Source organism: Lynx rufus, unplaced genomic scaffold (assembly GCF_022079265.1).
Source record: "Lynx rufus isolate CCGP_SWC_20201006 ecotype Redwood Valley unplaced genomic scaffold, mLynRuf1.p SCAF_2, whole genome shotgun sequence".
NCBI lineage: Eukaryota > Metazoa > Chordata > Mammalia > Carnivora > Felidae > Lynx > Lynx rufus.
Window position 1 is genome coordinate 129,577,363 of NW_025814834.1, and position 11,836 is coordinate 129,589,198.

The following is an 11,836-nucleotide window of genomic DNA, read 5'->3' on the forward strand; positions in this document are numbered from 1 at the left end:
ACATTATGTTTCTGAGATTCATCTTGTTGCACATAACTACAGTTTGCATATTTTTACTGCTGTGGACCAAATATATTTTTATTCTGCTACTGATGGGCATTTGGATTGTAATTTTTGGATTTTTTGCTACTACTAAAGTACTGTTATGAACATTGGTAGTAATAACTCAATGTACTGGTTAAAAACTACAGCAGATAAGCTAAACAGAGAATGAGTGAACTAGAAGGATATCTGAAGAAATTATCCTGACATTCACAAATAGATTAAATAGACAAAAAAACACTGAAGAGCAGTTCAGAGAACAGGAAGACAAAATGAGAGGCTCTGACAGAGGTCTAATTATAGTACTAGATGGAAAAAACAAAGAAAAGTAAAGGCAAAATCTTCAGTGATAAAGAGAATTTTTCAGAATTGAAGACAGATTTGAATTAGCAGATTGATAAAGCACACTAAGTCCTAAACAGGATAAATAAAAATGAATCCCATACCCAGATCTATCACAGAGAAACTACAGAACATCAGATATAAACTATAACTTCTAAGGTAACAACTGACAGAAGCAAAGAAGATATATGTATGTGTATATATAAATAGATGTAATTTATAAACACACACACACACACAAACACAATTATTAAGTCCTGGAATCTCAATGTTATAAACAACACTATAGGTAAATTAGTCTAACATTTTACTACCTCATTCCCAGAAAAGTCTTAAGGCAGCTAATCCTAATTTTGAATAGTCCTTTTAGAAAGTTGTTCCATACTTTGAATAATCTTTCCATTTCTACCTATTTTTTCCCTTCTCCATCCAAAAAGCCTAATTCCTTTTGCACATCATCCTTTTAAATATTTCAACTAGGGATGCCTGGGTGGCTCTGTCGGTTATGAGTCTGACCCCTGCATTGGGCTCTGTGCTGAAGAGTGCAGAGCCTGCTTGGGATTCTCGCTCTCCCTCTCTCTCTGTCCCTCCCCCATTCAGGCTGTCTCTGTCTCTCTCAAAAATAAACTTTTAAAAATAAATGAATAAATATTTCAACTATAACATAAACTAGACTCTAAATCACACATACCCACTGCTTTGTTAATCAAGTACAGTTTGAGAGAGGTTAGTAGGAAACAGAGCAGTAAGGATTCCTGAGGAGGAAAAAGGTAGAAGGTGGAAAGGACTAGCTTTGGGAATACTGACAAGCTTCCCAGAGGAAATGATGTTTTCATATTAATAACCAGTTTGACACATAAAAAACACAAAATATTATTCCTCTTATCCTTCCCTTGGCCAGCAAAAGAAAGTGTCTTAAGAAATGATGAAAAGACAGGGTAGCAGCTATTAATCCAACAAACCTCTTTTTCTTTTGTTCAGAGTTCCATTGTGCCTCCTTAATAATAAAACTCTATTAACACTATTAGTGTAGATATTAACAGCAATAGCTTCAATGTACATCTAGATTACACAACAGCTAAACTGTCAACCAAAAGGTCTTCCCCTATCCACATTGCGGTTTAGGCTATTTAGGCTGTTATTTATAAAATGGGGCAGAAGGTGAAGTACTAGAATAAATTAAATTTTGAATTAAGTTATAACTTAATTGGAATGTTATTTTATCCAGATTATGAAATTCCAAATTTTAGCAATCATTAAAACTATATTAACTTCATACTTATTAAAATGGATCCATGTAGTCAAATTAACAAATGTAAATAAATGGAATTGTGAAATACCTTATTTAAGACTGCATAGAGAAACATTTTAAAAATAATTAAAATAAGCAAGAAGATAGAATGTTATTCACCATTTCTGTATGGACAATTTATAACATGTTTTTACTATTCCCAAAAGAAATGTATACCCAAAGAAGTCACTCTTTCATTTACAATCTCCATAATAAAGTAGCATTTCTTATCTTATAATTATTCACTGAACAAGTAATTCTTGATTCAATGATTAATTCTGCAAGAACTCTCTGATTTAGTAACAATGTGTTCATTTACGCTCCACATTGCAAAGTTAACCCACTTCATATTTAACACACAGTTTATATATTACCAGTGTGACAGTAATAAAATCTGTAATAAATATTAAATTATGTTCATTAGGATAAGAAAATTTAATGACAGGACCAGGAAATGGAATGGAAATTATAGGTTTGAAAGAATATTAAGAAGTCATCAAATTTAACCTCCAATCTCCATTAAGACTTATAACTAATACTTTACAAGGAACATATATGTGCTTAGTAGTATCTCCCAGGTTTTAAAAAACAATGCTCCTAAAACCTCACTGCTAGCAAAAACCCTCAGCATCTTTTGGTCTGACCACACAGAAATAAAGAGAAAGATATATATTTTTTTCTATATGCTAGAAATTGACGAAAGCATATTGAAAGATAAGCTAGTATATAATTCTGATTGCCTCAATTTTTTTTAAATTTTTAAAAAAATATTTATTTATTTTTGAGAGGGCAAGAGAGAGGGAGAGCATGAGCAGGGGAGGGGCAGAGAGAGGGAAACACAGAACAAGAAGCAGGCTCCAGGCTCCGAGATGTCAGCACAGAGCCCGATGCGGGGCTCGAACTCAGGGACCTGAGCCAAAGCCGGATGCTCAACCAACTGAGCCACCCAGGCGCCCCAGCCTCACTTTTAATTACCTGATTAGGAAGTCAAAATAGGCAGATTCCCATTACACAGCTACGTGGACTTCTAGGCACTGTCCAAGGTATGTAATCAGAGTAAACAATAAATCCTATCCTTACTTTACTCCATCAACAGTAAAATATTTGCAAACTAAGCGATGCGGAAACATAGTACACAGTTACATGTATTATCATTTGTCCTTTCTTTCAATTTATTCAAACTGTCCAATTTAAATGCCGATAACCTCTGGTGTGATTCTTTAAGTATCTCTATAAACTGGTAACACTCATCAGACAATAAATATAACTTACTTTTTTTGCCTCCTGGTTAGATAATCTAAATTCTTTAAACTTTTTATCCTAATAATTCCCTGTAAGGAGCAACAGTCAAATTCTCCAAATCCCTTTCAATTGTAATGTTTCAAGTCAGATACAGTAGCCCTTTAACAACTTGGGCAGGGATAAATATGGACAAAGAATCAAGAACACACTTAAAATGAAGTTCTTTTATAGTAGACTTAAGGGTACAGGTTATAACAAATACATATCACAGTAATAATGGGGGTAATAAAAAAAGAATGCCAAAATAAAGTCCAATAGAGAGAAAAGTTCAGAGCTTGGTTTTAGTGTGGCAGGTGCTGAGGGAACAAAATAAAAGCAAGAAAAATTATTTTGACATGAGAATACATGACTGACATGGGAAATTAGTGCCTAAAGCAAGGGAAGTCAAACCCTAGAATGGCTGGGTACTTGATTAGGTAATCTAGCTAGGAATACCTAAAGAAAAATGAAAAACAATGGCCACTGATTAGATACGAGAAGTAAAGGTCAAGCAGTAACAAAGAGCATGCCAATATTTCCAATTTTCAAGGTAGATGGAACAGTAGCATTGCACAGTGAACGACAAATCGGATTGCAAGAGGGATACTTCCAAGGTGAGAAAATGGAATCTTAGACTTTGAGGAGGGAAAAGTGTAATACTTCTTTTAAACTTGTACTTGGTAAAGTCCTATATTCACAAATAATAGCTGGAAAAAATAAAGATATCAAACGAGATAATTTGAAATCATATAAAATTTGATAAATGGGAAAGAATCTTAAGGGTAAAAAAGAAGAACTGAGTGACCGACATTACTGAATTTTTGCACAATTTACATTAAAAACTGTTAAAGTACCAATGAGATCTAAATGTTAATCCTGCAATAAGTCAGCGGCAAAATTAAAGAGAAAGTGCAATGAAATAAAAATTAATGCAATGCATAAAAGTTCTGATTCTTTTTTCAACATACTCAATCTCTAAACCAATACTATAACCAAATTTTTACATAATACTCTGAACTAAAGTTAACTCAAAATTATACCTGTGTGTGTATCCATATATAATCTATGTATAGTGTTGAACATGGTTTTAGTATCAACTGATAATTGTCATATATAGCAAATGTAAATTACTTTACAAGATCCCAAGTTAATAAAATAAATAATCACAGTGCTTAGTTAAGCAAATCATTCTATTCTCTATCATTCTGGAGAAATGCAAATTTACCACAGATTATGCTGTAAAACTGTATGAATAAAATTTTCCTTAAGCAAATACATAATCCCAAATACATACTCCAATTAAGGCTAAGTCTTAATTTATTGTAAATTTTTAAATCTGCAACAATCAATGTTAGTCTGTGAGACAGTAGGCCAAGTTAGTTTAGAAAACAAGCATAGCTAACAGTGTAACTGCTATGTAACAGTGTAACTTTCTAATGAGCTGTTTGTGACTATCAATCAGCTAAATAAACAGAATAAAATTCAAAGAACAGATTAATGGTTCTAGATTCCAAATAAATCTTAAAAAGGTATACTACCAGTCAGAAGGCTTTCCAAGTGTATTTGAAATTAATCCTCAAGGTCATTATGAAAGATAGCAAATCTATGCAAACTAAAGGCACTATTTCAAACTTTTTTATTTATTTATTTTTAAGTTTATTGGTTTATTTTGGGAGAGAGAGAGAGAGAGACAGACAGAGAGACAGAGAGACAGAGACAGCACGCATGCACAAGCAGGGAAGGGACAGACAGGGGGAGAGAGAGAATCCCAAGCAGGCTCTATGCTGTCAGCACAGAGCCAGATGTGGGGCTCAAACTCACCAACAGCGAGATCATGACCTGAGCCGAAACCAAGAGTCAGATGCTTAACCGACTGAGCCACCCAGGCAACATTCTCATTTTTATTCTTGGCAGGTTAAAAAAATATATTATGATCAAGGGGCTTCTGGGTGGCTCAGCCAGTTAAGCATCTGATTCTGGATTTTGGCTCAGGTCATGATCTCACAGTCTGTGAGTTCAAGCCCCATATCGGGCTCTTTGCTGACCGTGCAGAACCTGCTTGGGATTCTTGCTCTGTGCCTCTCCCGCAGTCATGCTCACACACTCAAAAAAAAAAAAAAAAAAAAAAAAAAAATCTGGATATATGTGTGTGTGTGTGTATATACATATATCCAGAGCTATGGACTTTAGAAATGTCAAAACAACAAATGCAACCATTTCAGAGTACTATAACCTAAACAATTTTAATGGTATACAGTAAGAATTCCTTTTCATGTTTTCAATGTTTACAACTAAAAGCTCACGACTCTAAACAACTAAACTAGGGGCGCCTGGGTGGCGCAGTCGGTTAAGCGTCCGACTTCAGCCAGGTCACGATCTCGCGGTCCGTGAGTTCGAGCCCCGCGTCAGGCTCTGGGCTGATGGCTCAGAGCCTGGAGCCTGTTTCCGATTCTGTGTCTCCCTCTCTCTCTGCCCCTCCCCTGTTCATGCTCTGTCTCTCTCTGTCCCAAAAATAAATAAAAAACGTTGAAAAAAAAATTTAAACAACTAAACTATGCATAATCTTCCTTTTTTGATGGGGAAAATTTATACTTAAAGACTCCAATGAATTATTCCTGGATAACCAAATACAAATATATATGAAATCTCAAATTAGATAAATACTAAAAGAAAATGTAATGTAGAAGAAGAAAAAGATTTGAATATTTCAAACCTTCATCTTAGCATTGTTGTTAAACAGCGACAAAGGACCAAGTATGCATCTACTTGTATGAGAAATGCTGAATGTTTGTAGGTCAACAGCAGTTTCCAAAAGTCTCCACACAAAGCACTATGGATATAATAATTATTCCATGAGCAAACTCAGTGTCTTTGGTTTGGCAGGCCATGATAAATCAGGAAGAATACTGAAGATTTTTCTGGGGGGTGATAAACTAGAAAAGGGCTCCATTTTTATACTATACATGGAGTCAATCTGAATTATGCCAATCACTACACCAATCATTAAAACTGCTGTTTTGTAATTACAATCCTCAGTGATTACAATAATTCAAGAGGATGAAATAGTTGTTTAAAAATTTCAAGGACAGGGGCGCCTGGGTGGCGCAGTCGGTTAAGCGTCCGACTTCAGCCAGGTCACGATCTCACGGTCCGTGAGTTCGAGCCCCGCGTCGGGCTCTGGGCTGATGGCTCAGAGCCTGGAGCCTGTTTCCGATTCTGTGTCTCCCTCTCTCTCTGCCCCTCCCCCGTTCATGCTCTGTCTCTCTCTGTCTCAAAAATAAATAAAACGTTAAAAAAAAAAAATTTTTTTTAAATTTCAAGGACAAAAGACAGATTACTTTTATGTAACATCCCTAATCTTGGTTTCCTTTTTTCCCTGCAAAGCAGTTACTGAATCACAAAGTACTGCTCCAACAAGACTTTATATTTAAAAATATAGGTAAAGGAATAGGTATGTTCGTTAGATAAAATTAGTATTTTTCTCCCTATTACTCGGTTTTCTCATCAAACTAAAGCCCAGAGTTTACAAATAATGTTAATTTTCTCTCCTACAAAACAATGTTAAATATAGTCCTTTTAATCTATTAGAAAATTAACAATCTTCTGAGTTTCAATGAGACACATAAGAAAAATGATTTATAGTTAACTGCTATAAACACATAAAAATGGGATTCATAGAAGTATTACAATACCAAAGTTACAAAAGACATTGTAAGGACTGAGGAAAAAAACACATTCTAAATTTTCATCATTCCCAATTATATATTCAGTGCTTTCCAAATGACTACTCAGTTTAAAAGACCAAGAGATCACAAGAATATGTCTGCAATCCAAAAACACTGACAATTTACACTAAGCCCAATTTCTACCAAAAGAAAACAAAACCCTTAAGTGTATATATATTAGTTCTTGCCCTTTCTGATCTGTAATCTTTTCGTTAATGAATGAATGAATGAATGAATGAATAAATAAAGTGAGTTTATTTAGGTGTTTTTCTTTTTTAGGGCCTATATACATTTTGGACAACCATGATGCACTTAATTGGAGCTCAAAGAAACAAATTAAAAATACAGCTTTTGAAGACACTGCTGTGCCCCCTCCCAAAAAAAAAAAAAAAAAAAAAGAGAGACAGAAGAGATAGAACGAGGAGAACACAACTCACAGAAAAACTTGTTACCAAGTTACCAGAGAATATTGACTTACAGCTATTTAGTACTATCTGTGTTGGTGAGTCATAAGCTTAAATCAATACATATATGAAAAACTCAGTAGTGAACAGAAGTGGTCCTTTGTATTAGGCATTGTTCTAGAGTTAAGTGACAACAAACTAGTTCTCTTAACAGAAGGACTTTAAAGAGGCATAACTGGTTTCAAATAAATTTTTAAGTAGAAATAAATCCCAAACGCACAATGGTTAAAAATGTCTATAAGGGTCCCTAGACAGTTTGAATTTAGAATTCTTTATAGGAAAATATAACTTTATCTTCTTCCAAATGTTATCACTATCCTGTGAAAAAATATGATTATTCATGGGATGAGCACTGGATGTTATATATGTGATGAATCACTAAATTCTATTCCTGAAATCATTATTACACTGTATGTTAATTAACTTGGATTTCAATTAAAATAAATAAAAATGATAATTTTTTTTAAATGTGCTTAGTCAATTTAGTAATGCTATAAGATATGGTAAGAAGGATTCTAATTTTTTTTCTAGGTTTATCTATTTTGAGAGAGACAGAGAATGGGGGGAAGGGAAGAGAGAGAGAGAAGCAGACTGAATTCCAAGCAGGCTCCGCCCTGTTAGCGCAGAGCCCAACACAGGGCTCAACCTCACTGAACTGTGAGATCATGACCTGAGTGGAACCAAGAGTTCTACGCGTAACCGACTGAACCACCTGGGTGCTCCTGGAATGATTCTAAATAAAAAGGACCAGGGAAAGCTTTTTGGAAGCAAGGAATCCACACTGCACCTTAAAGGATGGGTGGACCCTTGTTAGGCAAATGGAGGAAAGGCATTCCAGTCACAGGGAAATGACTCAAGCAAAAGCAAGGAGGTAGGAATGCACAGAATGTGTGCCCAGGACAAGCACACTGGATTAGGAGTAGGAAAAGACAAGTCTAAGAAGGTACTAAAGTGTACCTCATGATCTCACAGTTTCCTGAGTTCAAGCCCTGCATCAGGCTCTGTGCTGACAGCTCAGAGTCTGGCACCTGCTTCAGACTTTGTGTGTGTGTGTGTGTGTGTGTGTGTGTGTGTCTGTCTGTTTCTCTCTCTCTGCCCCCCCCCCTCAAAAATAAGCAAACATTAAAGTATTAGGGGCTGTGAATATATATGTGGCCTTGTATTTAACCCTGTAATTTTTTCAACGAAGGAATAACAAAGTTGGGTCTGTGTTAGTAAGATAAACTGGCAGCAATGCATACGGTAGAACATGGAGAAAGAAGATAGATACTTCAAAAAATTCTAGAAGCGGGGCACCTGGATGGCTCAGTCGGTTGAACATCCAACTTCAGCTCAGGTCATGATCTCATGGTTCCTGAGTTCAAACCCTGCTTCAGGCCCACAGCTGTCAGCTCAGAGCCTGCTTCAGATCCTCTGATCTCTCTCTCTCTGCCCCTCCCCCACCCACACCCTCTCTCTCAGAAATGAATAAATATTAAAAAAAAAAAAAATTCCAGGAGTACCTGGGTAGCTCAGTCAGTTTAGCATCCAACTCTTGGTTTCAGCTCAGGTCAAGATGCCACGGTGAGTTCGAGCACCTCATGGGGCTCTCTGTGCTGACAGCAGGGAGGCTGCTTGGGACTCTCTCCCCTTCTCTCTTTGCCCCTCCCCTGATTGCTCTTTCTCTCAAAATAAAATAAATAAACTTTAAAGAAAAGTTTTGGAATAATTCCAGAAGCAACTACTGAATAGGAAATTTTCTCTTGTCATCTCACAACAAACACCAAGCAAATTGCTTTGCACATAATTGATGGTCAACAAACTTTTGATTTCTTGCCTGTGAAGAAGAACTATGAAGTGGCAAAGAATCCTAGAATAGTGAGAAAACTGGGCCTTAACACATATCTGCTCCACAGTAAAGAGTAAATTCATATTCATGTAAATACCTCAGAAAAGTTTTACTCAATTTTTTACTGTCTTTATAAAATACATGATTAAAGGATATTGAAAGTGTTATATGATTTAAAAGGTCCTAAAAGGAAGACAGTTGTCCTAAAAGGAGGACTGAAATATTTCTGCATGGTTACCAACACACAACACCTAAAGGCATCTTAAAAGTGAATTATGTCCCTACAAATGGAATCCAGAGAAGATCTGGAGGAGATTTAAACAATCGCACAGAAGCAACACAGCGAGGGCTCTGGGATCAGGCCACAGTTTGAATCCTAGCACAGTGACTTATTAGTTATGTGATATTGAGCTAGTTAAACTCTCAGAGTTGGTTTGGGCATAATGACACTTAACCAACATGTGTTGTGATGATGAGAGATAGGATTTATAAAGTACCTAACCCAGTGCCTGGCTCTGGTACTTAACAAAAGTATAAAGTATAGTAGCAATAATGATAGATGTCATTTTTTAAAATGTCTACTATTAGACTAATCTAAATCCGCATCAGGTTTTTGAATTCCAGAAAATTACAAAATTTTACTGTTTGGGTAAATCTCAGACATATTCTATGCTTAAGTACAAGGCCATTTACAAAATCACTATAGGCTATCTTCGTTGTAATTAGCCTAGCACCAAGTCTGGAATTTATATTAAAATATAATATTTGTAACACTTCATGCCTGACTTAATAACATTAGAAAATACAGCTAAACTGCTGATCTAGCCAAAGCAGATTTGGGGGGAAATGATTCTACAGCAATATCGTACAACTTTTTACTTTGTATCTGCTCCACTGCTTATATTATAAATAACAGCCTAAAGAAAGAGCTTGCCTGAATGAATCCACGGTAAGGTGTAAAGCAGAGGAGGTCCGAGACTGCCCTCGTCCCGAGCCCTCACTCTTCTCACACCCGCCCGGGTCAACCAACAGCGATCGTCCTTTGTTTAGAAGCAGGCAGCAGAAAAACCAACTAAAGCTGTTTCTCCAACAGGGACAACCCTAGCAAAAGTGGTTTTTATCTGAGGTAATCACAGCGGTGGTTATCAGACCGGAAATCTTCGCGCACCCTCCTAAAGTGGCAGCCTGAAAATTCAGCTGGGTTGGTACATTAACCCCCCACACACACCACGAGAGCTTCCAACACAAGCCGGCAGAAAGGAAAGCCAAGAACCTACTCCGCTTAACTCTGTGGCAGGCTTAAATTATGCATGAAGGCAAATAAAATTGCCACCCTTACTCGTTTTCTTGAGCAGAGTTCAAATGCTACTAGTTAACACGATCTAACTAGTTACCATTTAAACAAGGAAAGTATAGATTTTCCACTTTTTACTCTTCGTAGGTTTTTTATAGATTTTCGGTAAGGGCTTTCTCAACATTCTCTGCTTGCGAAAACTTTCCGCAGCAACTACCAATTTCTACGGTAATTCGACAAGTCTGTGCCCAGAATTCGCGAACTGAAAACGAAGGAGACGCAGGTGTCCGACAAACACTGCCGGCTTCAGTCGGCAAGCGCAAGACTACAAGTGAATGCTGTCTGCCTCGGGTTAATTCCACAGGCGTTCGGGGTTTTAAGCCACTGTTACACTCAGAATGCGTGAGGAGTCGCTGTACCCTATCATCCTTTTTATTTTAAAAAGGGAACAAAGCTCTTAAACTTGAAAAAACTTAAAAAATCTCTCAACAAGAAAGCACCTCGCACATCAGCCAGCTACTCCCCATCCCGTTTCTGGTTTCTTCACTCGGGTCTCTGGCAGCGCCTGTCCCCGCCTGTCCCCGCCGACCACCTCGAACAAAGCGGACGGCCCCGGGACCCCGGACCCTGAACCCACCGCCTACCCCACCGTGCCGCACACACTCGACCCTCCCCGTCAGTTCCCTCCGCGAGGCGCCCTCAGACGCCTCAGAACTCACCTCCCGCGGGCCGGCGAGTCCCGGGAGCGCGGCGGACGCCACTGAGCTGCGGCAGCGGCAGCGGCAGCCTGGGGCGAAGGACGGGTGGCTGTGGCCCCTCCCCCAGGCGAGTCAGCGCGCCGCGGGCGCCTCACCAGGCAGGGGCACCGCGGCAGGCAGGCGCGCGGCCCCCGCCCCAGCTCGCTGCGGGTCACGTGAGCCAGAGCTCATGCGACTTTCCTCGCCCCCCTCGCCTCCTTCCCCTGTCCAGGGGTCCCGCAACACCGCCCGGCCTCCGCCGCTCCCTCCTCTGCGCCTGCGCCCCAGCTCGTCTCTCCCATTCAAACCGACAACGCCCCGCGTCTTTCGGACCCGCCAATGGCCGGCGTGGGGGAGGAGGGGCGGGGCGGGCGACGGCGTTTTTGCCTCCGGGGTCCCGGACGGGCGTGCGGGAGGGGAACTTGGGCTGAGGGAGACTTTGGGGGGGCTTGGCCCCCTGCCGTTCCGGGGCCTATCCTCAACCGTCAAGTTGAAACTGCACTATTATTTCTTCTTCAGACGCTGAAGGGTGGAGCGATAAATATCTCCCAGCAAAATGTTCAGAGAGGGTGGGCGCCGAGAACTAATGCGATCTGCGCTTAAAGCTCCGACGGCCTGGAGAATGAATTTCCCAAGGGGCATATGCGGGATATTTAAGAAAAAAGAGGGCTCTGTGACAGGAACAGAGGGACCCGTGTCAAAGTCGAACAAGGCAGCCTCAGTTCTTGCGGGCCTGTCACAATTCTGGCGTTTCCATCTGTTAGGAAAGCAAACTTGTGTTGACTGCAGAGTTGCCGGTTCCCAGGAAAACTGGGTGGCAGTCTACTCAGTT

At 39.1% G+C, this 11,836-nt stretch overlaps 1 protein-coding gene across 3 annotated transcripts in view; it reads right to left on the bottom strand.

The window, feature by feature from the left end:
- GPSM2 (G protein signaling modulator 2) overlaps positions 1-11,191 on the bottom strand; it is a 48,552-nt gene extending 37,361 nt beyond the window's left edge. For 2 of the 3 annotated variants that reach the window (XM_047083538.1, XM_047083539.1), the window contains exon 1: positions 10,987-11,176. The gene's annotated coding sequence lies outside the window, so the exon portion shown is untranslated. Of the gene's footprint in view, positions 1-10,986 lie in introns of all 3 variants that reach the window. The other variant, XR_006962724.1, reaches the window with a different exon arrangement.
- Between the last annotated feature and the right edge of the window lie 645 nt (positions 11,192-11,836).